General features: G+C 47.3%; 1 protein-coding gene across 3 annotated transcripts in view; it reads right to left on the bottom strand.

The window, feature by feature from the left end:
• TJAP1 (tight junction associated protein 1) overlaps positions 1-26,497 on the bottom strand; it is a 60,059-nt gene that overhangs the window by 16,849 nt on the left and 16,713 nt on the right. The window contains exons 1-4 of one of the 3 annotated variants that reach the window (XM_077813562.1): positions 9,956-10,025; positions 8,546-8,723; positions 4,558-4,651; positions 2,182-2,234 (exon numbers count right to left, since the gene is read on the bottom strand). The gene's annotated coding sequence lies outside the window, so the exon portion shown is untranslated. Of the gene's footprint in view, positions 1-2,181; positions 2,235-4,557; positions 4,652-8,545; positions 8,724-9,955; positions 10,026-26,497 lie in introns of those variants that run through there. The other 2 variants (XM_077813561.1, XM_077813563.1) reach the window with 2 other exon arrangements.

The raw sequence follows: 26,497 nt of genomic DNA, 5'->3' as shown, positions 1-26,497 counted from the left end.
CAACGGCTCTCTGTGGACATGGAGGGGGCTTCTGCTTCCAGCCATTCAGAGGCAATTGCAGCAGAGGGCAGCACTCAGGAAAGCTCTTGCTGCCATCCAGGGTTTGCACCATTTCAGTAAGCACAAGACATGGAGTGAGGCACGCCGCAGGCCACCCAGTAATGAAGGTGCCTGCTGATGTTTCCAATGCCAAAGGCATACCAGTCCTCCCTTCAGGTGCTGGGGTAGGTAACACAGCTACCCCTATGCTCAGAACAGCCTCCCTCTTCCCACCCTCATCGGCTGTCCTTCTCCTTGCCTTAGTCTCCCAATGCTGATAATCCAACGCCGCTCTTTGCCCGGGCACCACCCCTTCCCTCAGCACTTGTGTGGCATCTCCAGCTCCCCTGAATTCAGACTAAATTCTCTCCCTTGTGCACAGGAGTTGCTCTACCGGGGCAGAAGCTCTCCCAGCCTGGCTCCTTTCAGAGCATTATTCCCCCTCCCATTGGGGGAGCAGGGACCGTTAATTCAATGGCTCGAAGACTTCCTGTTCCTAATCATCTCTGCAACGCTCACAGTGCCCCTCCCAGCCTGAAAACACAGTTCCTAGCCTGCAGCCCCCAGAACACACAGTGCACAACCACTCTCTTCATTTGTACGTCCCCACTAGTGCTCTGTTGTGTCCTGTCTGACACCTAGACTCCCACTCTCTGGGGTAAGGACTGTGCATATTCCTTGCCTGTACAGTGCCTAGCACAATGGAGCCCTGGTCCCTGTTGAGCTTCCTAGCCATTATATAAACAACACTCATCTCCTGTTGTGTCACTCTTTGCTTTGCCAAACACAGAAGTTCCCCTCAGATTCATGGAATGCCCTCCTTGAACTGATTTGTAAGGCCACTACCCCTTCTTCTATCAAATCCTTGGAGCTCACCTTTGCTGCGATGCCCTGGGAAAGGGCAGGTTGATGGGGACAGATGAGGCAATTTCTAATAGCTCTGAAGAGCAAGTCTAAGGTATAGAATGTGTAGAAACACACACTCTGTATCCCTCTCCCTCACCACCTGGGCATCACTTGTCTTTGCAGAACAGGGGTGGGCAACAATTTCCTCAGGGGGCCCACTCCACAAATTTTGGTAAGTCATCAGAGGCTGCATATTTCTACTATATTAATGAAATTTTTAAATTCTACCCCTCCACTGCAGTGCCATGTAATAAAATAATTCGTGCAAAAACTGAGGGTGCAGCAAGAGGTGTGGGGTCTGGAAGTTCCAGGCTAGTGCAACATCTTGGGGTGCAGGGTCTGGGAGGGAGTTTGGGTGCAGGAGCGAGTTTGACCTGGGGCAGGGGTGCGGGAGGGGGCGTGATGTGCAGGCTCTGGCTGGGAGGTGCTTACCACAGGCGGCTCCCAGCCGGCAGCACAACAGGGCTCAGGCAGGCTGCCTGCATGCCGTGGCCCCCACCACTCCCGGAAACGGCCGTCACGTCTCTGCATGCCCCTTAAGAGGGCAGCGGGTCTCCATGTGCTGCCCACGCCCACAAGCACCGCCCCCGCAGCTCCCATTGGCCAGTTTCCAGCCAATGGGAGCTGTGAAGATGATGCTGGGGGTGAGGGCAGCATGCAGAGCTGCCTCCCCCTCTGCTGGGGGCATGCAGAGACATACCAGCAGCAGCCAACTGCTTCCGGGAGCAGGTGGGGCCATGGCAGGCAGACAGCCTGCCTGAGTGCCCCGCTGCGCTGTGGGACTTTTAGCAGCCTGGAGATCGTGAGGACAGAAGTGTTAGATGGGCCTGATCCAGCCCACGGGCCATATTTTGCCCACCCCTGTTCTAGAGCGTAAGCACAGCACCCAGCAGAACGAGCCCCAGTCCTGACTAGAGCCTCTTGGTGCTACTCTGCAAGACAAACACCAACGCTGCTGGGAGGTAACCACTGGGGCCTGTTCCTTCTGCTGCTCATTGCAGGAGCTGAGGCACATCGGCTGGGTGATAAACCTGCCTTGCTGGAAAGGCATTCCTTCTCCTCAGAGAGAGGTGCTAAGTCCTGACTGAATGGCAGCTCATGTTAGCCACGCAGCAGCTAGGTGACCGAGAGAGGTGTTCTTGTTACCTCCTTCCACATCTAGGAAGCATGGACATGTGTTAGTGCAGATGTTACCCCACAGCAATCTTTGTACCCCATGACAGCTGGAGCACTTACCAGCGTGCGCTCAGAGTTGAAGTCTCATGTAGGGGGACACTCACTCAGATGCCCTACAGGTGAGAACAAAAAGAATTTAACAACCCCCGCCCAGAGACCACTTGCATGCCCCAGCCCACCCAAACAAATGGGTGCCTGTGCCTGGCTGCAGCACTCCTAATGCTCTGCTCTCATGTGTCTGTGGGGGACCATGTGATAGGGGAGAGAACTGGTCCCCATCTGTGAGCCCCATGGGAACTTCTGCTTCAAGGCTCATACTCAGCAAACAGAGCAGGGACAGCCAGAGGAAGCTGGGCACTCCTTGCTCCCCAGTCCCCAGGCTTTGAGAGCCCTTGTTACTGCCCAGTCACAAGCCTGTTTTAAAATAAAGCATATATAAGTTTCTGAAGTGGCAGGCCCTTCTCCCCACACAGCCCAGAATCTCCTTGACAGGTGGGAAGCCCCATGTCCCCTGAGATGCCGCAAAAGCAGTCTAGCAGAATCTACGCTCTGACGTTGAAGGCACGTTTCTAATCCTTTGGAGTGGGTAGAAAACTTCCCAGTGTTACCCTGGTGCGGCACTTTCCCAGAGCCAAAACAATGGCTCTAAAAGCCCACTCCTGCTTCCAGTGATGGCAAAAGCAAGCCACTAGCAGGAATGGGGCCCTTAAGAGCATGACACATTTTCCCATTCACCTCAGTGGGAAGTTAGCACTGAACTCGCACAATGCTGGATTTGGCAATATTAACTATTTCCCTGCTGAGCATTTTAGCAGAAACATTTAGCTAATGCAGGTATCCAGCATTATGGGTTGCATTGGTGGCACCTAACAGATTCTTATTCAGATCAAGAGGGGGTATTGCATACTGGAACAGCTCCATGGCCTCTATATAAGAAAGAAGAGCAAGCTACTCCAATTTAGACACATGAGATGCTGTTCTCTGGCTCCTGGCAACAGTCACCACAGCTCCAAAGCCCTCTCTGTTCTACAGGGGTCTCTGAGGTGATGTGCTCCCAGACAAACACACACAGTAGAAACATAAGGAGACTGACACCCGCCTGCTCTGAAGGCCAGAGCCCAGGTTATGCAACCATCACAACAAAACATATTGAGATACTCTGGTGATAGGAGCCAGACAGTCATTTCCTTGCACCGCCCCAGGCACTACAGAAATTCCATGGGGCCCTCCCTTCCCCATACACCTCTGCTGCAGACCTTTCTCTCTCCATGGCACCCAGCCCGAGGAGGTGGGGACTGGAGCGTTTGTACACATGCAGAGGGAGAGTCATATACAAGGCGAACGGAACAGGCAGGCAGCAGCGACTATGCAGAGCTCTGCTGAAACAAGTTTAAGAGATTCCCCTGGCATTGGCCTGGCCCCAACAAGCTGGCTGGCCCTGTTCCCTACTACAGTGCTGTCCTTGGGCCCCAACTAGTACAGGAAAAACAGCTTCACAATGGCACAGCTACCCCTCCCCAGGGCCCCAGCACAGCTACAAGACAGAGAGAGAGAGAGACCAGCTCAGTACAGCTCGTACCTACTCGGCCACAGATAGGAGACTCCAAGCAGGGATGCAAAAAGAAAAGGAGTACTGTGGCACCTTAGAGACTAACCAATTTATTTGAGCATAAGCTTTCGTGAGCTACAGAAGTTCTTGTTAAACCCTGGATTTGTGCTGGAAATGGCCCACCTTGATTATCATACACATTGTAAGGAGAGTGATCACTTTAGATAAGCAGGAGAGTAGGGTGGGGGGAGAGAAAACCTTTTGTTGTGATAAACACCCATTTTTTCATGGTTTGTGTGTATAAAAACATCTTCTGTATTTTCCACAGTATGCATCCGATGAAGTGAGCCGTAGCTCACGAAAGCTTATGCTCAAATAAATTGGTTAATGTCTAAGGTGCCACAAGTACTCCTTTTCTTTTTGCGAATACAGACTAACACGGCTGTTACTCTGAAACAAGCAGGGATGGGCTCAGAGCAGCTCCTGTTGGGTCAGCTGTGGCACTGACTGCTGGCAGATGACAGCTCCAAATGACTACCACCAGTTTGGCATAGGAAGGCTCCCTCTGGTCTCACCTGGTACAGCTGCTATGAATGGCCTAAGAGAGTCTTTGCTGAGGTCTCCACTGCAGGGACATTCAGAAGGCTCAAGCTAAAGGTCTGGCGAACTCTCAGCTGGCAATTCCTCAGTCTCACTCTGACTATCCTCCTCCCTTCCCTGGTATCCAGCACCTCTGCCATTCCTCATTCTCACTCCATTTGCCTGACCCCCGGGGTGGGAGGAGGACAACCCCACCTTGAATTCCTAACCCACTCCACAGTCTGAAACAACTTCCAGAGACATTCTCATCATCCCCCAAGTAACTGTCCCTCAAAACAAGGACTCACAGATCCAAAGCGACGTCCCGTCCAAACATCTCCCGGTCCACCTGCCTCCAAGTCAGCTCTCCCCTGGTGGCATCTGGCAGCATCTGAATGGCTTCTGAAACACGAGAAAGGAAACTTGGTGTCAGTCACCTATCAGCATCACATATGGACTCACATGCATGTGCGCCCAAATTCAGCCATGCACCAGGGCTGGAGTCTGCAGCTTCAGGAAGCTTCCCCGTGGCAGGATTTCACAGTGCAACCGGCTCATTGCCTCCACTGTGTCCTGGAAAGGGAAGGGCTTTCCAATTATCCCCTCATGGAGCAGGGAATTCCAAGGAGACCAGCAACTCCAATGCCACCAAACAAGGAGCAGGATTGCTAAATGGCCGGATGCGTCCCTCAGTACAGCAGTGGCTTTTGGCAGAATGACTCCAGGAACAACAGCAGAGTTGCACCTCCTCCCTTGATTTTATTCCTATACAGTGTGGTGTGTGTAACCGCTCTCACTCTAGGAAGTTAGTAATTGCCACAGCGGCCCTGGGGGAGCAAGTGGACTTTCATAATCCTTCACCAGCAATATGGCTGGGGCCCTGGAGGCATAATATCTAGGTTGTTCCTTTGCGCTCCAAAATCAGAGGGGAGGATTCAGAGAAGCGACTCTGAAACAGGCCTCAGTTCAGAGTGGAATGGAAACGCCAGCTGACACATGGGGCTGTTTGTTCTGAGGGAGGGGAGGATGGACTGCTGAAAGGCATGCAGATAACAGCCAGAATTGGGCACACAGCATGCACTGATTCTGCCCCATACTCACCAAGCTGTCAGCAATCCTATCTCGGGTGCAGCCCTGATACTGCAGCCAAGTGTGTGAGACCCAGAGCATCACAGCTTTGGCCTGAAGCCATAGAAGGAGGTGGCTAAGAGCCAGGTCTCTGGCCACTCTATTAGACTTGTATTGCAATAGGAAACTTAATCTCCCAGTCCCTTTTATCTGTCCTCGCTATCTCTCATCAGCAGGCAATGCTCCTCAAGAATTAAATCCCTCCCCCCTTCTGGGCTGCTGTCTGCAATGATACTGATCCCATTTCAGAGTCCACTGAGAGATGCAAACACACTGGGAAGGATCATATGGGGCTGTCATTGTTCCAAGACAGTCTCCCAGTGATCAGATTCAGCGGTGGGCATGGTCACCCAACACTCAGAGGGACAGAGGATTTCAGGGTAACAGAGCAATTCATTCCATTTGTACAAACTGCTGGGGAATAGTTCTCGTCTCCCTCCCCTCCCCCGCCCACACACAAGGGGGTGGGGGTGCACATCTTCCCCTTTAGGCAGAGGGAGCCCAGGGCTCTGAAAGGAACATGCTTTGCTTCCTACCCCAATCATCCTAACTGCCTCCATTCTCCAAGTTCTAATTCACAAGTGATGAGGTCCCCATGCATGGCTTCCAGCATTAGCTGCATTTCCACTCCAGGTGCTCCCTTCCTCCTCCCGAACCCATTCCTATCTGCCCAAGTGACACAACATGATGATGCTGTGAAGTATCCCGCAGCTAATGCTTGCTCTGGGCATAGGGAAGTGCTAATTAGCTTCACTGCACAGTTGTCCTCTCCTCAACCAGAAGGATTGTCATGTATGATTTGGGGCCTGGGAAGGGGTAGGAGGAATCAGCATCCTTGCCCTCATCAGGAATGGAATGAGAACAGAGAACCGGAAGAGGAACTGCTCCCTCCATCTACTGCACAGGCTCCACAGAACTGTATTAACTTTGTGTTTATAGCGCATCTGAGCCATGAGAAGGTCTATCAGCAACGCTCCTGACAATGCAGCTGCCAGCTCCAGTAATAAGAGAACAGTCTTGGCAGTACACTCTAAAGCCCAGCAAATTCAGAAGGGGCAGGAAAGAGGGAGGACTGCGAAAGAGTTCCAGAGTCAAGGGGTACTTCCAGGAAATGTTCCCTGCTAGTAGTTTCCCTCTCTCACACCAAGGGGGCTCCAGCTCAAGCATCTATGTTGATCACAATCCAGTTTTCTCAAGACTACGCTTCACTAGAGAAGCGTTCCTGGGGCAGCCAGACACCAATGGGCTACGGTACCCCGCAAAGCCCAGAACTCAAGATATACCAATGAAAGCTACCACTGCTGCTCTGTCCCATGCATTTAGTTACTACTGTTAATCCACCAGTTTCACTCTGTTTTGGACTGAATCTTTTATTTGAGTCCAATGAGATGGATCTCGTTACATAACACTCTGGTGTGTAACAGTTTCACTCTACTAAGATCACAGAAAATGAACTCTTTCCCATCTGCAAGAGAGCCAGAAAGTCCCCTCCCCCTGCCTTGCAGATATATCATCATCAGTCATAGACTCTAGCTGCCTCAAGTAGTGGGACTGATGCTCAAGACAATGGAGCAACCAGACAGGTCAGGTAAAAGCTGCTAGAATTTCATCAAGAGATCCTGACCAGGAGACTACATTAGCCTGACTGAGGCTAAAACAATCACCACAGTCTGTTCCCCAACAGTCCAGCCATAGCAGGAGAGGGCTGCAGGGTATTAATTACAGGAAGTTTTAGCATCCAAAGAGGAAGGCTCTCTTTGGAAGCTGGCTAATCTCTTCAGTCAACCAGAGAATCCCAGTTAGAATTAGGTTCAAGATTCATTCTGCTACTAAGTAGCTTGTAGCAGGTTAGTTGCTCTCAGCACAGAAACATGCATCCCCCTACTAGGCTGGCTTTGCGTATCCTAATGCTCGCAACACAGGTTGGACTAACAATGTTACACTGTCTGTCGCCTCAGAATCAGGATGGAATTCCATGGATTTTCACTCATTCCTTGCTCTTTCATATCAGTAAATCTTGATAGCTAGGTAGACAACATTGCTCCAAGCATGTGACAGGTCACAAGAGCGATCAAAACAAAGGGATCAGACTGGCCACTAAGCAATGAGCCCTACTTAATAGTTAACATTTTTCAAAGTTAATGAGATCAACAGAGCCCTCAGATTGAAAGCTTTTGTTGTTGCTGAGTATAAGAAGGATCAGGAACATGAATAGGCTGCCTAGATAATGTGTCCCAGAAGAACCCCTTGTAAAGTTATCAGAATCACACCTCCCTCACAATTCCCCTCATCCCCTCCCACTCAAAACAGATCACAGGTTTTCTTTTTATTTATTTATTAAGTTTTAACAAGTTTTCAAACCCATGCCATGTAAATATAAGAAACAAAACCATTACAACAGTTGCTTTTGTTTAAAGAAACATTATAGGAATATAGTCATCAGATCTTTCCATTTACCAGGGTGTTACCATATTACAGAGTAAGCATCATTAGTATTCCCCTTCTATAATATGCTGTTTCTAGATCACAGGTTTTCTAATTCAGCTGTAGTCCATTCACTAGGAACACATCCCATTACTTACTGCATTGATCGATCATCAATTTCTACAGCGCCTTATATCCCAAACCCTTTTATAAACTTGAATTGATCAACAGTGCACACTCCCTACATCCATCCACCATTGACAGGCAGCCACCTCTGGAGTGGAATGCAACAGCTGATTAACAGCTGAACAGCAACATTACACAAAAGGTTAAGACAGGAAGCAAAGAATCTGATACCCAACCAAAATGTAGAGATAATGCCAGTGGGGCAAGTTAAAATTTGACCAGGATACCAAAACTAGCATTCCAACTCTCCCTCGCTCTCTTTGTTTAATAAAAGTACTGAAAAATCTTTAATGGTTAGACTCAGCATTAGCTCAGAGAAGAGTGCCATCTACTGAATTATCTGCACCACTCCCTACTGTACAAGGTTTTCACTGAAGATATCCCACCCAAATACTGAACCAGATTAGCTTGGGCTGTGCTCTCTTCAGATCTCACAAGATGGTCTGGCTGCTGGCCAAGTAGTTCTCTGCTCGAGTTCCCAGTTTACATTTGCTTTCCCTCCCCTCACACATATGCCCCTGTTTTTAATCCCCTCCCCCGGAACAAATTTTCTCTTACCTGTGCTATCTTTAAAATGTCTCCTCTGCAGGCAGAGCTAAAGAATCATCGTTAGGCCTCATACTGAGACAGCAACAGCAGCAACGCAGGGGCACTTCTGTTTTGGCATAAGCCTCTTGAAGGAGATACATCAGAGCATTCCAGTCCCTTGGTGAATAGTTCACAGAAAGCAGATGAGCTGTCAAAAGTTCCAGAGGATAACAGTGATGGCCCTGACAGCATAAAGTGAGTGTTGATCTGAGGCCTAAATCTCTGGGCAAGTGCTGGCAAAACACAGGAGGGAAGTTAGGGAGCCATTGTTCTAAATTCTCTCTCAATGAGCAGTGAGGGAACAGCTGCAGCAAGCAAACTGTTTGGAGAGTGGTGAGAGAGTGTGGGTGAACATTTCTGAAAAAAATCAACAAGCAGGAATCCCCTTTCCCAGTGCTCTGCCAGTTCTTGTGCTGTGTGGGTGGGCATAGGAGGGGAAGAAGAGGGAGAAAGAAGAAATCAGTAAACTGGAGTATGGAATCCAAAATAAGCCACTAAATCAGACAAACCAGGCACAGGTTAAGCTTTGCCTGGTCTTTCCTCAGGCAGCATAACATTCACTAAATCTTGTATAATCCACAGCAATCTAGATCAGCAGCCCCTCTGCTAGTCTCACAGTCTTGGCGCTCTAAGAAACCTAAACTCCCATAACTCACCCCCATAACAATACAGACGACCAACAGGATCACTAAAATAACCCTCTAGCACACAAGTTATCACAGCACTAAAGGATGTTCCATATTCTGGGTCTTTACATATTCACTGTAATACGCTGCCTCAAACATCCCCATCCATGAATGCTCTGCAGCTACAGAGAAGGCACCACAGAACTAGTGTTCTGTGTAGTACGAGAACACATCACCAGCCATCAGCAATATCAGGACGGATAAGCTGGAGTGCTGATGAGAAGCGCAGTTGGGAAAGTAACTGAAATACTTCCCTGATGGACTGTATTTTCTAAATGGACAACCTACCCTACATTCTCAACTACTGAGGGACAATCTTTACTGATTGCTATATTTGCATTCCACAACGAACTCTCTGTATAACTTTTCATGAGTAATGTCCCCAAATACTTGGATGCTAATATCTAAACTATATTGTTAAATCTAATCTAAACCTTAATTTGGGTTATTGCTGGTTATGCACTATATGTATTTTATGACTTTTAAAAACAAACTTTGTATTTGTGGATAATCTAAGCACTATACCCAAATGTACAGACACTCGTTTCTTAATCTGTGTAGCATATAATTTTTAACATTAGCTTTAATAAAAATTTTAAATCTGTTTTTATCCCCTGGGGCTACTAAAGGAGATTCTTCCCTCCCACATAAAAAATAGCAGCTTGTAGCAATGCCCACCCAAAGTGAACATTACCGATTCCGTGGAAGCCTTAAATCCAATGCTGATGCTGCCAGGTGCTAAACACTGCATGGCCAAGGCAAAAGCAAATGCCAAGAAACAGACTTGCTCTTAATGGCAGTCAGCTTCATTCCAGAGCTGTGGCACTCCAACGAGCCTGATTTTGGTCATTCACTGGTTAGACACAGTCCTCCGCTTCATACAGAAACCTGGACAGGTTGCACTAATTGGACATGGCCCAGTCTATTGTTGTTGGTTGTGGAGGGAATTTTGAAGACTTGATCACGCAGTGTAACACAACCTAGGTACACAAGTGGAATAGTTACAGCTGCTGGGGGACCCATATTTGCCTAGTTCCTGATCTGTTTTTTTTTAAATCTCAACCCTAATAATGTTGCATTCGCTTTTGATGATTGATATTTTAAGTGTTTTGACTTTAACCATCGATTGACAAGTGTTTTGCACTTCAGCAGCATGTCCTACGTGAACATTAACAGATTCATGTTCCCCATTTCCACCCACCAGGAACTATCCCCATTTCACAGGTGGAGAAACTGAGGCACCAAGAATGGAAGTGGCTTCCACAAAGTCACAAGGTGAGTCAACAGCAAAGCTGGGAATGGACTGCAAATATGGTTTCATCCAGTGCTTTTACCTCAAGAAAACACCTCATTTCCATGAGGTTTGGCTTGGAAAAGGGAAGAGCCACAATTGTTTTGGAATTTACTTCAGAAAATTCATTAAAAACTCAGACGTAATGTTGCATTAGTGTAGGGCTTTTTGCAAGTAATACCTACACATACACACACACACACCCTGTAGCCAGAAAATACATATTCTAAAGGTAACGGAGAAAGGGCAAGCGTGCATGGTATAAGCACATAACTGAGCTGCAGAGCAACGAGTCAGAAATGCTCTGGGATCCCAAACAAGCGAAAATAAAGCATCAACTCTGACCCCCTAGCAGGAGAGGGATCTTTATACCAGGTTTAGTTCTCTCTGCTTCTAGGCTTTCATCCCAGAAAGACTTCTTTTGTTTTAATTACCCTTTCATCAGCAAATGGTCAGAGACATGAAAGGCAGAGGATGGTACAGACCTAGCTGTTGTGTGTAGATTTACAGCTATATCTGTATCTGAACAATTATGTGTATGTCCTTGATGCCATGTAAACTTTACAGCTGCTAAGGTCCATTTCTGGCACAATGGGAATGTCTCCCCCTTTCTCCAGATTCCACGCTGGAGGAAAAAGCACTCTCCAAAAGCAGGTGGGGATAACTAAAATGCAGCCTCACCTTCCTTGAAAGAAAAACTCCAAACACCAGTCAGCTGGAAGTCTTTCATATTGCCTAGGTGACATCCAATCATACTTAAAAGCATTTCTATGGAAACTTTAGCCATCCTCTCTGCTAGCCATCCTAGAAAGCTTGTTAGACTGGGCAATTCCATGGTCTATACAGCACTGAGCACACAGATGGCATACAACCTAGCGTAGCTAAAATCTATGGACTTCTGAGCTCTGTAAGGACAGTGAGATGGGCCTGTCCCCCTCCCAACCAGCCTGGACATCTCTTATGAAAGCTCCGTTCACGTACAGCCAACAATAGCTCTTGACAGGCTGGCACTCTGAGGGGAGATGCTGTCCAATCTTCCAATGGAGTGGGGCTGGTGGCCACTATCACACCACTTGCACCCACACCTCTCTTCAGTCAGGAACATTTCCCCCTTAACACCCGCGAGGTCTCCACATCGCGGGTCTCCACATCGCGGGGTGGCCAAGTGTTCCTCACAGACTTCTATAACACAGTCCACGGCCACTCCTTTCTCTGCTACTAGTGCAGTTCATTGCATGCTGGGACCTACAACTTCAATGCTCTACCTAGATCACAGCAGTCGGACCTACTGAGAGCAGTTGTTTCTACACACCATACATTCAGAATGAGGAGAAAAGAGATTGCTTTATAAAGATACACTCTGGGCTTAGCAGATTCAGAGCACAGGCCAAGGGCTGGAGCAGGCACAGAATTTTCCCCCGGCTTTGTAAGTGGTAGAGCAGTACAGTTATTGTAGCAGGGTGCAGTCCCAGAGCACGTCCCCAGGCAGAGCGGCACTGCAGTCAACCTGCCTCAGTTTCCCTCCTGGGTTTTTCAATGACTCTGCTTTCAGGCCAGTTCAGTTGCTAAAGCAACTCAGCCAGAGGGCAAAGCCACAGACGTTCACCCCTTCCAGAATAATCAAAGTTCAAAAAGAACACACCAATCTTCCATCTCAGTCTTGAGTCAAGCACACAACTGTCTTCAACTCTTTGCATCCTGGAGTCAACTTCCAGCACTCCTGGCTCTGGTTTGTCCCTTCTTCCTCCCCTTAACAGCAGGGGTTGCTGCACCCCATCCAGTATAGGGGGAGCCCACACCCACCCTTTACCAAGTACTCCTCAGCTCTGGAAACCCTAAATAATGGGGCTGTCTGCTCTCTGTAGCCACAAGCTGCCCTGGCTTCTCCTTCCCAGGGCCTTTTCTTATATTTGCTGCCCCTCCTTCCTGGGCTCAAAGGTCTCCACCTTTGGAACAGGGTGGCCACAGCCTTCCTTCCTGGCACTGTGGCTGGCTTCCCCCAGCCCTTCAGCTTCTCCTTGGGATGAGGCTCTACAGCCCTCCTTCCTAGGTCTATGCTGTAGTCGTCACTGACTCCCTAGCTCACCCTCATCAGGGATCAGGTTCTGCTCCAGGGAGTCTCCCTCCTATTCTCTCCGGAGTCTAGGATCCCTCAGGTGAGCTCAGTACAGTCGTTTACCGGCTGAGCATTACTGTCATCTGTCTAGGCACTTGGCCCCCGTTCCCAAGCTGTCTGCTGATTCTCCCCCTAACATCTATTCTTAACGTGGCCATGTCTTGGAACAGGGACTGACTGGCCCCAGGCCCCACAAGGGCCAGACCACTCTGTTACAGTTACCTTTTTTGTTAAGGGCCATAGTGTAATAGTGCCTTCATAGAACTAACACTCCACTGGTCACGTGAGGGCTGAGGACAGGTGGATGTTGCTGTCTTCCTGAGATGCTGCAGAGGGTTGTGTTGGCCAAACCTGTAGAGCAGCTTGTTTGCTTTCATTCCTTCTGCTTAGTGTAGGCACCATGGGCAGGGCCCCAGGGATTCCATGATTCTGAGTTGCAGAATTTGCCATACAGGGAAGCAACCACAGCAGTCCTGCTGGCTACAGGAACACCAGCACTTAGGACAATTAGCAGATTTTATTGCAATCTACTGCCATACTGGGCTCCCTGCTTTCCTCTCCCTACTCCACAAGGGGGAGACCTAGCTATTTATGAGAGCAGTTTGCCACCGGAATAACAAGAAGGAGCTTCCTCAGGCAGTTAGGCTTTGGACCAGAACGCTGAACCTCAAACCCTGCAGATCAGCAGCCCCTAACCCAGTGTGAAAGTTAACCCTGGAAACTGAATTTAAAAACTGGCTGCGTGATCCCTACAACCGGTCTGAACTATGGCTGATGGGAAGGGAAAGGGATAGGGCCCTCTTACCTTTCACACACACACACACACACACACACACACACTTACTTTTGTCCTTTTCACTCCAAGCCCCCTCCTAACACCTCCTAGCAAGCAGGAGGAGGTGGGGATGGGAACAACATAGTGACCCCAAATCCTACAAGACCCCCTGGTTTTACAGTAACAATCTGTATCCCAAAGCAAACTACCAGTAAGCTGCAAAGCCTGGAAAAATAAATGCACAGTGATTATTCCCAGTTAAAGGATGATAAATGGGGGACTAACTACCCAGATATCTGATGGAAAAGTTGGGGACAACTTGTTTCAGAAGACAGAGGCAGTAAGGAGGCGGCCAGCCATTTTAGACTTGATTCGGACCAACAGAGAGGAAGGAATTGGTTGCCCCTCTGAAGGCTGATGACAATTTGGGTGAAAATGATCGCAATGATAGATTTCATGATTCTAAGGAGAGGAAGGAGTGAGAGCTACAGAATAAGGACAAAGGACTTCCAAAAAGCAGACTTTAGCAAACTCTAAGGACTGGTAAGTAAAGTCCCACGGGTAGAAGGGAAAAAGGAGTTCACCAAAGCTGGCAGTTTCTCAAAGAGACAATATTAAGACATGACAGCAAACTATCCCAATATGAAGGAAAGATAGAAAGAAAAGTCAGAGGACAAAATGATTATATCAGGAGTTCTTTAATGACCTAAAAAGAAAAGGAGTACTAGTGGCACCTTACAGACTAACCAATTTATTTGAGCATAAGCTTTCGTGACCTACTTATGCTCAAATAAATTGGTTAGTCTCTAAGGTGCCACTAGTACTCCTTTTCTTTTTGCGAATACAGACTAACACGGCTGCTACTCTGAAACCTTTAATGACCTGAAAATCAAAAAGGAATCCTACAAAAAGTGGAAGCATGGATGAATTGCTAAGGATGAGTACAAAGGATTAGCACAAGCATGTAGGGACAAAATCAAAAAGGCTAAGGCACAAAATCATAGAATATCAGGGTTGGAAGGGACCTCAGGAGGTCATCTAGTCCAACCCCCTGCTCAAAGCAGGACCAATCCCCAATTAAATCATCCCAGCCAGGGCTTTGTCAAGCCTGACCTTAAAAACTTCTAAGGAAGGAGAGTCCACCACCTCCCTAGGCAACGCATTCCAGTGTTTCACCACCCTCCTAGTGAAAAAGTTTTTCCTAATATCCAACCTAAACCTCCCCCACTGCAACTTGAGACCATTACTCCTTGTCCTGTCCTTTTCTACCACTGAGAATAGTCTAGAACCATCCTCTCTGGAACCACCTCTCAGGTAGTTGAAAGCAGCTATCAAATCCCCCCTCATTTTTCTTTTCTGCAGACTAAACAATCCCAGTTCCCTCAGCCTCTCCTCATAAGTCATGTGTTCTAGACCCCTAATCATTTTTGTTGCCCTTCGCTGGACTCTCTCCAATTTATCCACATCCTTCTTGTAGTGTGGGGCCCAAAACTGGACACAGTACTCCAGATGAGGCCTCACCAATGTCGAATAGAGGGGGACGATCACGTCCCTCGATCTGCTCGCTATGCCCCTACTTATACATCCCAAAATGCCATTGGCCTTCTTGGCAACAAGGGCACACTGCTGACTCATATCCAGCTTCTCGTCCACTGTCACCCCTAGGTCCTTTTCCGCAGAACTGCTGCCTAGCCATTCGGTCCCTAGTCTGTAGCTGTGCATTGGTTTCTTCCGTCCTAAGTGCAGGACCCTGCACTTATCCTTATTGAACCTCATCAGATTTCTTTTGGCCCAATCCTCCAATTTGTCTAGGTCCCTCTGTATCCTATCCCTGCCCTCCAGCGTATCTACCACTCCTCCCAGTTTAGTATCATCCGCAAATTTGCGGAGAGTGCAATCCACACCATCCTCCAGATCATTTTTGAAGATATTGAACAAAACCGGCCCCAGGACCGACCCCTGGGGCACTCCACTTGACACTGGCTGCCAACTAGACATGGAGCCATTGATCACTACCCGTTGAGCCCGACAATCTAGCCAACTTTCTACCCACCTTATAGTGCATTCATCCAGCCCATACTTCTTTAACTTGCTGACAAGAATACTGTGGGAGACCGTGTCAAAAGCTTTGCTAAAGTCAAGAAACAATACATCCACTGCTTTCCCTTCATCCACAGAACCAGTAATCTCATCATAGAAGGAGATTAGATTAGTCAGGCATGACCTTCCCTTGGTGAATCCATGCTGACTGTTCCTGATCACTTTCCTCTCATGTAAGTGCTTCAGGATTGATTCTTTGAGGACCTGCTCCATGATTTTTCCGGGGACTAAGGTGAGGCTGACTGGCCTGTAGTTCCCAGGATCCTCCTCCTTCCCTTTTTTAAAGATTGGCACTACATTAGCCTTTTTCCAGTCATCCGGGACTTCCCCCGTTCGCCACGAGTTTTCAAAGATAATGCCAATGGCTCTGCAATCACAGCCGCCAATTCCTTTAGCACTCTCGGATGCAACTCGTCCGGCCCCATGGACTTGTGCACGTCCAGCTTTTCTAAATAGTCCCTAACCACCTCTTTCTCCACAGAGGGCTGGCCATCTATTCCCCATGTTGTGATGCCCAGCGCAGCAGTCTGGGAGCTGACCTTGTTCGTGAAGACAGAGGCAAAAAAAGCATTGAGTACATTAGCTTTTTCCACATCCTCTGTCACTAGGTTGCCTCCCTCATTCAGTAAGGGGCCCACACTTTCCTTGGCTTTCTTCTTGTTGCCAACATACCTGAAGAAACCCTTCTTGTTACTCTTGACATCTCTTGCTAGCTGCAGCTCCAGGTGCGATTTGGCCCTCCTGATTTCATTCCTACATGCCTGAGCAATATTTTTATACTCTTCCCTGGTCATATGTCCAACCTTCCACTTCTTGTAAGCTTCTTTTTTATGTTTTAAGATCCGCTAGGATTTCACCATTAAGCCAAGCTGGTCGCCTGCCATATTTACTATTCTTTCGACTCATTGGGATGGTTTGTCCCTGTAACCTCAACAGGGATTCCTTGAAATACAGCCAGCTCTACTGGACTCCTTTCCCCTTCATGTTAGCCCCCCAGGGGATCCTACCCATCTGTTCCCTGAGGGAGTCGAAGTCTGCTTTCCTGAAGTCCAGGGTCCGTATCCTGCTGCTTACCTTTCTTCCGTGTCAGAATCCTGAACTCAACCAACTCATGGTCACTGCCTCCCAGATTCCCATCCACTTTTGCTTCCCCCACTAATTCTTCCCTGTTTGTGAGCAGCAGGTCAAGAAAAGCTCCCCCCCTAGTTGGCTCCTCTAGCACTTGCACCAGGAAATTGTCCCCTACGCTTTCCAAAAACTTCCTGGATTGTCTATGCACCGCTGTATTGCTCTCCCAGCAGATATCAGGAAAATTAAAGTCACCCATGAGAACCAGGGCGTGCAATCTAGTAGCTTCTGCGAGCTGCCGGAAGAAAGCCTCATCTACCTCATCCCCCTGGTCCGGTGGTCTATAGCAGATTCCCACCACTACATCACTCTTGTTGCTCACACTTCTAAACTTAATCCAGAGACACTCAGGTTTTTCTGCAGTTTCGTACCGGAGCTCTGAGCAGTCATACTGCTCCCTTACATACAGTGCTACTCCCCCACCTTTTCTGCCCTGCCTGTCCTTCCTGAACAGTTTATAAATGAGTTACACCTAAACAGGGACATAAAAGACAGTAAGAAGAAGTTCTTTAAATACATTAGGAGAAAGAGAAAAAGATGAAGGAAAACAAATACTCGACTCAGCAGGGCAGGAGAGCTAATTGATTATATCAAGCAGGCTGATGTGTTTAATACCTGTTTTCCTTCAGTTTTCACCAAAATGGTTAATTGTGCCCAGACGCTTAAAAGCAGGGCTTGATGAAATTCACCTGAGAGTACGTAAGGAACTAGCCGAAGCAATCTCAGAACCCAGAACCATTAGCAATTATCTTTGCAAACTCATGGAGGATGGGTGACATCCCAGAGGACTGGAGAAGGGTGCAAACAGTACTTACAGTTAAAAAGGGAACAAAGAGAAGCTGGGGAATTATAGACCAGTCAGCTTACCTTCCATATCTGGAAAGATACTGGAATAAATTAGTAAACAATCAATTTGTAAGCACCTAGAGGGTAACAGAATAATAGCCATCACAAAAGATTTTTCAAGAACAAATCATGCCAAACCAATCTAATTTCCTTCTCTAACTAGCCTAGTGGATGTGGGGAAGCTTTAGCTATATCTTGATTTTAGTAAAAGTACTCCTTTTTGTTTTTGCGAATACAGACTAACATGGCTGTTACTCTGAAACCTTGATTTTAGTGAGGCTTTTGACAGTCCCACATGACATTCTCATATGCAAACTAGGGAAATGTCACTGTCATACCAGAAGTCTGTATCTAGTGGGGTCACGCAGGGGTCTCTCCTGGGTCTGGTACTATTGAATATCTTCGTTAATGATTTGGACAATGGAGTGGAGAATATGCTTATAAAATCTGTGGATGACACCAAGCTGGGAGGGGTTTGGATGCACTTTGGAAGACAGGATTGAATTCAAAACGATCTTGACAAATTGGTGAATTGGACTGGAATCAACAAGATGAAATTCAATCAAGACAAGTACAAAGTACTACATTTAGGAAGAAAAAAATCAAATGCACAACTATAAAGTGGGGGAAAACTGGCTAGGCAGTAGCAGTGCTGAAAAGAATCTGGGGATTATAGTGGATCACAAATTGTGTATGAGCCAACAATGGCAAATATTCTGGGGTGTATTAACAGGAGAGTTGTATGTAAGACCCGGGAGGTAATTGTCCAGCTCTACTCAGCACTGGCGAGGCCTCAGCTGAAGTACTATATCCACTTTAAGAAAGATGTAGGTTTAAATTGGAGCAAATCCAGAGGAGAGCTATAGAAATGATAAAATGTTTAGAAAACCTGACATAGGGAAAGGTTAACAAAATGGGCATGTTTAATCTTGGAAAAACACGACTGAGGGGGGACTGAGAACAGTCTTCAAATATGTTACGGGCTGTTTTAAAGAGGATGGTTATTGATTGTTTTCCAGGTCCACTGAAGATAGGACAAGCAGTAATGGGCTCAGTCTGCAGTGAGGAAAATGTAGGTTAGATAGCAGGAAAATCTTTCTAGCTACAAAGATAGTTAAGCACAGGAATAGGCTTCCAAAGGAGGCTGTAGAATTCTCATCATTGTAGATTTTTAAGAACAGATTAGAGAAACACCTGTAAGGAATGGTCTAGGTTTACTTGGTCCTGTCTCAACACAGGAGGCTGGATTGGATGTCCTCTTAAGGTCCCTTCCAGACGTTCATGTCTATGATTCTACACAATTCAGCTGTAAACTCATTTCTTAATATTTTTTTCCTAATCTCATTCTGCCACAGAGCATTGAGTCTGGTGCAGATTTCAGCACTACTGAACCACAAATCCAGGAGTCTCTAAGGGTATGTCTACACAGCCCGCAGAAGCGAGCCTCCCAGCCTGGGTTGACAGACTTGGGTTAACTGCGCGCACGCCAGTGCTCTAAAAAGAGCTGTGTAGACCACCCTTTGAAGTTCCAGCTCTGTCTGTACCGCAGACTCTGGAGCCCAACTCATTACCTAGGCTTCGTCTAGGATAAAAAACCTTAACACCCCTGCTTGCGGGGTGCCACATGTAGGGTACGGTAGAGTGGTGTGCACCTCATTACCTCCAGTTTGAGATTGCTCCTTTCGTGTCAACGGATGCATCCCTGAACAGTGCTGGTGCTGCATTCGCATCTGGACACAGCAGGATGGCCCGCACAAGTTGAACAGAAACAGGTACCAGCAGCACCTGATCTGAAGACTATGTCAGAGGAAAAGGGAAGCAAGAAAATGAAAACCAAGGCATCCCTAAAATTCTGTTGTTCACTGATCAAGGCTGGAGGCAGGGAGGGTCTTTTGCAGATGGCAGTGGTAATCCTCAAATGCAGCAGCTTTGACTTGTGAGGTGGAATTTGGAAGTGCCTGGCCTGGGTTATGATCACAGACTTTGGGCCTGCTGGGAATTCCCACAGGAAGTTTCATTATGTGTAGCATGCATTCCACAGAGGCAGGAAGGACAACTTGCTGTAGAGCCTGGAGGCTCACTCAGGACACATCAGAGGGTTTAATGAAGAAAGGAAGTTCTGTGTTCTTTCCACAAGACTTGACCCAAGACTTTGCACCTCCATATTGGCCAGTTCAAATGGAATCAGATTGCTCCCTTGGGCCATGGCAGATGGATCCCCCTGGCCAATAAAGACTTACGGCTGGACAAGGGAGGGTTGTACATGGCAAGGCTACAGAAAACAAGTGCCTTCTCCTGACAGCATGTTGAGCAGTGGGACAGATTATTATATATCTGTGTCCCCCGTCTACAATCATCACTGAACTTCCAGCGCTGGAGTTGTCAGTGACAGGGGCTGGTCTCTTCAGGTGTGTGTGGAAGAGAGTGGCAAGAGCAATTCAACCCAATGCTCATTTTAAATATTTAACTGTATGAAGACTGGATGTGTCCTCAGTGAGAGACTCACAGGAGTGGAAGAAAAACACCAAAACAACTCCAGTGATCACAGACTCTGGAGCCTCTACGTCTCCTGTATGTCTCTCACATACAGTTCGTACGGACTACACTATGATGGCACTAGACACCCAATCATCAACCATTCGGGAAAGAAGCATGCAGGCCACAGGGAATGAACCAACCTTAACTGGCCTTCTTGGTGTAAGTTTCAGAGTAACAGCCATGTTAGTCTGTATTCGCAAAAAGAAAAGGAGTACTTGTGGCACCTTAGAGACTACCCAATTTATTTGAGCATGAGCTACAGCTCACTTCATCGGATGCATACTGTGGAAAATACAGAAGATGTTCTTATACATACAAACCATGAAAAAATGGGTGTTTACCACTACAAAAGGTTTTCTCTCCCCCCATCCCACTCTCCTGCTGGTAATAGCTTATCTAAAGTGATCATTCTCCTTACAATGTGTATGATAATTAAGGTGGGCCATTTCCAGCACAAATCCAGGTTTTCTCCCCCCCCCCCACAAACCCACTCTCCTGTTGGTAATAGCTTATCTAAAGTGATCACTCTCCTTACAATGTGTATGATAATCAAGGTAGGCCATTTCCAGCACAAATCCAGGGTTTAACAAGAACGTCTGGGGGGGGGTGGCGAGGTGTAGGAAATAGGCTTGAATAGAGACTGGGAGTGGCTAAGTCATTATGCAAGGTAACCTAAGTTAATTGTATCCAATTTGCAAATGAACTCCAATTCAACAGTCTCTCACTGGAGTCTGGTTTTGAAGTTTTCCTGTTGTAATATCGCAACTTTCATGTCTGTAATCGCGTGACCAGAGAGATTGCAATGTTCTCCGACTGGTTTATGAATGTTATAATTCTTGACATCTGATTTGTGTTCATTTATTCTTTTACGTAGAGACTGTCCAGTTTGACCAATGTACATGGCAGAGAGGCATTGCTGGCGCATGATGGCATATATCAAATATAGATGTGCAGGTGAACGAGCCTCTGATAGTGTGGCTGATGGTATTAGGCTCTGTGATGGTGTCCCCTGAATAGATATGTGGGCACAGTTGGCAACGGGCTTTGTTGCAAGGATAGGTTCCTGAGTTAATGGTTCTGTTGTGTGGTATGTGGTTGCTGGTGAGTATTCGCTTCAGGTTGGGGGGCTGTCTGTAGGCAAGGACTGGCTTGTCTCCCAAGATTTGTGAGAGTGTTGGGTCATCCTTCAGGATAGGTTGTAGATCCTTAATAATGCGTTGGAGGGGTTTTAGTTGGGGGCTGAAGGTGACGGCTAGTGGCGTTCTGTTATTTTCTTTGTTAGGCCTGTCCTGTAGGTGGTGACTTCTGGGAACTCTTCTGGCTCTATCAATCTGTTTCTTCACTTCCGCAGGTGGGTACTGTAGTTGTAAGAATGCTTGATAGAGATCTTGTAGGTGTTTGTCTCTGTCTGAGGGGTTGCAGCAAATGCGGTTGTATCGCAGAGCTTGGTTGTAGACAATGGATCGTGTGGTGTGGTCAGGGTGAAAGCTGGAGGCATGTAGGTAGGAATAGCGGTCAGTAAGTTTCCGGTATAGGGTGGTGTTTATGTGACCATCGTTTATTAGCACTGTAGTGTCCAGGAAGTGGATCTCTTGTGTGGACTGGACCAGGCTGAGGTTGATGGTGGGATGGAAATTGTTGAAATCATGGTGGAATTCCTCAAGGGCTTCTTTTTCATGGGTCCAGATGATGAAGATGTCATCAATATAGCGCAAGTAGAGTAGGGGCGTTAGGGGACGAGAGCTGAGGAAGCGTTGTTCTAAATCAGCCATAAAAATGTTGGCATACTGTGGGGCCATGCGGGTACCCATAGTAGTGCCGCTGATTTGAAGGTATACATTGTCCCCAAATGTAAAATAGTTATGGGTAAGGACAAAGTCACAAAGTTCAGCCACCAGGTTAGCCGTGACATTATCGGGGATAGTGTTCTTGATGGCTTGTAGTCCATCTTTGTGTGGAATGTTGGTGTAGAGGGCTTCTACATCTATAGTGGCCAGGATGGTGTTATCAGGAAGATCACCGATACATTGTAGTTTCCTCAGGAAGTCAGTGGTGTCTCAAAGGTAACTGGGAGTGCTGGTAGCGTAGGGCCTGAGGAGGGAGTCTACATAGAGATCTTGTAGGTGTTTGTGTATGTAGACTCCCTCCTCAGCTATTACCAGCAGGAGAGTGAGGTGGGGGGAGAGAAAAACCTTTTGTAGTGGTAAACACCCATTTTTTTCATGGTTTGTATGTATAAGTACATCTTCTGTATTTTCCACAGTATGCATCCGATGAAGTGAGCTGTAGCTCACGAAAGCTTATACTCAAATAAATTGGTTAGTCTCTAAGGTGCCACAAGTACTCCTTTTCTTTTTGGTGTAAGTTAAAACCCACCACACATCCAATCCTTTTGGAGGGAGCAAGCACGAGTTATTTTGCTGCAGCTATTAAGGCAATGTTGCTGCTAGGACATGCCCCTGGAGTGACTCCGTTCTGCTCTGCTCTCCCGCTGCATTCCTCAGGTTGTTTAACATGGATTTGGCTCCTTCGTTTCCACAAGTAAGGAGAAGCCTGAATGCTGACTGCCATCTGCAAACGCAGCCCAGGCTCCACCCCCGCATGCCTGCAGGCCACCAGGTGTGGCCAGAAATGGCATAAGCTACACACCAAACACACCTTTGATGTGGAGCTGAAAGCATGTAGCCACAGGGCACAAACAGCACGCCGCCTGCTGCCCTGCTGACTCGCTGTGCAGGAATGCGGGCTACAACCACAGGCCAAGACAGACAAACACGGTGCATTCCACACCAAAAAGGGAAAGAAAACAAGCAGCTGAGCCCACATGCCCTCTGCATGCCCACATGACCTCCCCACACAGGCCATGCCACCTCCAGAACCTCCACCACGGCCTCAGTCCCAAACCCAATCAACCAACAGGGAGTAGGAGCCCCATGTAGTTGCGAAGCAAGGGAAATAGCATAGGACAAGAGAGTTAATAAAGCAACCCACAGAGAAAGGGGAAGAGACGCTGTCTGGGCTGGGAAGTGACTGAACATCAGAGTTCGTAGAGTAGCAGGGAAGGGAATTTCCCTGTTTTCCTTATATATAAGTCAACAGACAAACCTGTGAGTGAGTCTTGTTAACAGGAGCAGACAGAGCTGAACTCAAGTGCAAAGCCTGAAGCTGAATTCAGGTATGAAACAAGTCAGAAGGGCTGGGCCTTGGGCCTCCCATAAGAGACACCAATTTCCTTTTTCTAGGGTCCATTTTCACACACATCCTTCCCTGGAGATACAAAACCACTCCCATTCACTCTTACGCACACACACCCTACCCCAACATCCTTTCACACATACTGCCAGCACAAATTGATCTGATCTCAGTTCTACTCAACTCCTCCGTCTCTAGGTAGGCACATGGCCACTTGTATTAACATGAGGAGAACTCAGTCAATACACACAAAGATCTCAGGTGCCTGGTAACCTCTGCCTAAGGTGATCACTTCTCACAGAACCCCACCTTGCTGGATAGAGTTACAAACAAGCCCTGGCTCTCTAGCCAGAGAACTGCTTCTCTTGCCCCTCAACTGAAGCCCTGCTCCCATGTTAGGAAGCCATTTCAAAGGGAAAAGCAATAAGAATGATCCCCAAGAGGACACGAGAGGCCAGTATCCCCAAGCAGCCCAGGTTTAGCTGACTCTCATATACTCTGCCTTTCTGTTTCTTTTCTTTAAACTCAAAAAGAAGAATCACCAGCCCATTTTGTCTTTCAAAGTGTGGGCAGCTATGGAACTTAGTGATCAGTACTCTCACTACCAGGCTGGAGACCTGGGTTGGAATCTCAGCTCTGTCTCGTGCCAAGGGCTCAGCATTTAACAGAGACAGGAAACACAACCTTCAGGACAAGCATTATGCTTCATGTGACACTCTTCAGCAACAGGTTTCAGAGTAGCAGCCGTGTTAATCTGTATTCGCAAAAAGAAAAGGAGTACCTGTGGCACCTTAGAGACTAACTCAAATAAATTGGTTAGCCTCTAAGGTGCCACTAGTACTCCTTTTCTTCAGCAACACCCACCCATGGGCTCCAAATGGAATAGTAGCCAGTGGTCATTAGCGTGCAGGCTGGTGGCAGCAGCTATGCAAGGGGATTCTAGGAAGGGCTGGGATTTTATAACATGCATAGGGCAAAAACAGAGAAACTAGACCATACAGAGATACAGCAGAAGAGATATTCCCTTCTGCTCCTCAGCTACCAAACGGCAGGGTGAAGGGGGGCCGAGGAGAAGAGCAGTACCACTTCCCAGCTAGAAGTGAGGCAGAACAGCATTGTAGCAATAGTACTGTATCCTGGCACTGGGTAGAGCGGTACTCCTCCCTAGTTCCAGGGAACTCACGGAAGAGCAGTAGAGATGATTACATGGCTGAAGAGCTGTATTCACAAGGGGACATACCTGTAGAGTTTAGAAAAGGGGAGAGAGGACCACTACCTACAAGCACTGGAAGGGTGAGTCTAGTGTGCCACCAGGGTTTAATCAGGAGAAAGCAAGTCTGGGGAGCCATGAAGGTCCACCAGGCTGTGGAACTAAGATTTCAAGGCCCTGGTGGGTGGCTATTCCCCAAACTGAGCCCCCACACACCATGGAGGGACTAAGGGCCTGATTTACTAAAGGTATTTAGGCACATAAAGGTGTAGATAGGCAACTCATGGGATTTACAATAGTACCTAAACAGGTTAGACACCTAACTCCCAGGGGATTTAGACACCTCACCAGGTTAGGCACTTTTGTAAACCCCACTAGGCACCTAATACGTTGTAAATCTGGCCCTGAGAAGGCACAGGGAACAGAAGGAAGTGCCTCCCCAACTCTAACCACATCTGCACCACACATATCCAGCTCAGGCTCAATGGAGAGGAAGGAAGCCCCTTTCTACCCAGACAATTTGCCAAGAGCCATCCCCACACAACCCACCCCCATGTTCCCCCAAGTCTCAACAATGCAGTGTACAATGGCTGCAGCTCTCCCAGCATTCAGATCTTCCTGCTTCCAGGAATAGGTGACAGGTTCCAGAGTAGCAGCCATGTTAGTCTGTATTTGCAAAAAGAAAAGAAGTACTTGTGGCACCTTAGAGACTAACAAATTTATTTGAGCATAAGCTTTCGTGAGCTACAGCTCACTTCATCGGATGCATTCAGTGGAAAATACAGTGGGGAGATTTATATACATAGAGAACATGAAACAATGGGTGTTACCATACACACTGTAAGGAGAGTGATCACTTAAGATGAGCTAATACCAGCAGGAGAGCGGGGTGGGGGGGAACGGGACGGACCTTTTGTAGTGATAATCAAGGTGGGCCATTTCCATCAGTTGACAAGAACATCTGAGGAACAGTGGGGCGTGGGGAAATAAACATGGGGAAATAGTTTTACTTTGTGTAATGACCCATCCACTCCCAGTCTCTATTCAAGCTTAAATTAATTGTATCCAGTTTGCAAATTAATTCCAATTCAGCAGTCTCTCATTGGAGTCTGTTTTTGAAGTTTTTTTGTTGAAGAATTGTCACTTTTAGGTCTCTAATCGAGTGACCAGAGAGATTGAAGTGTTCTCCGACTGGTTTTTGAATGTTGTAATTCTTGACATCTGATTTGTGTCCATTTGTTCTTTTATGTAGAGACTATCCAGTTTGACCAATGTACATGGCAGAGGGGCATTGCTGGCACATGATGGCATATATCACACTGGCAGATGTGCAGGTGAACGAGCCTCTGATAGTGTGGCTGATGTGATTAGGCCCTATGATGGTGTCCCTGAATAGGCTTGAATAGAGACTGGGAGTGGATGAGTTATTACACAAAGTAAAACTATTTCCCCATGTTTATCCCCACCCCCCACTGTTCCTCAGACGTTCTAGTCAACTGCTGGAAATGGCCCACCTTGATTATCACTACAAAAGGTTCCCTGTCTCCCCCCCATTGCTGGTAATAGCTCACCTTAAGTGATCACTCTGGTTACAGGTTTCAGAGTAACAGCCCTGTTAGTCTGTATTCGCAAAAAGAAAAGGAGTACTTGTGGCACCTTGGAGACTAACCAATTTATTTGAGCATAAGCTTTCGTGAGTTACAGCTCACTTCATCGGATGCATACTGTGGAAACTGCAGAAGACATTATATACACAGAGACCATGAAACAGTACCTCCTCCCACCCCACTCTCCTGCTGGTAATAGCCCATCCAAAGTGACCACTCTCCTTACAATGTGTATGATAATCAAAGTGGGCCATTTCCAGCATAAATCCAAGTTTAACCAGAAAGTCTGGGGGGTGGGGAGTAGGAAAAAACAAGGGGAAATAGGCTACCTTGCATAATGACTTAGCCACTCCCAGTCTCTATTTAAGCCTAAATTAATAGTATCCAATTTGCAAATGAATTCCAATTCAGCAGTTTCTCGCTGGAGTCTGGA

Source organism: Eretmochelys imbricata, chromosome 3 (genome assembly GCF_965152235.1).
Source record: "Eretmochelys imbricata isolate rEreImb1 chromosome 3, rEreImb1.hap1, whole genome shotgun sequence".
Taxonomy (NCBI): Eukaryota; Metazoa; Chordata; order Testudines; family Cheloniidae; genus Eretmochelys; species Eretmochelys imbricata.
Note: the sequence above shows the minus strand (reverse complement) of the source record. Positions and strands in the feature narration are given on the sequence as shown.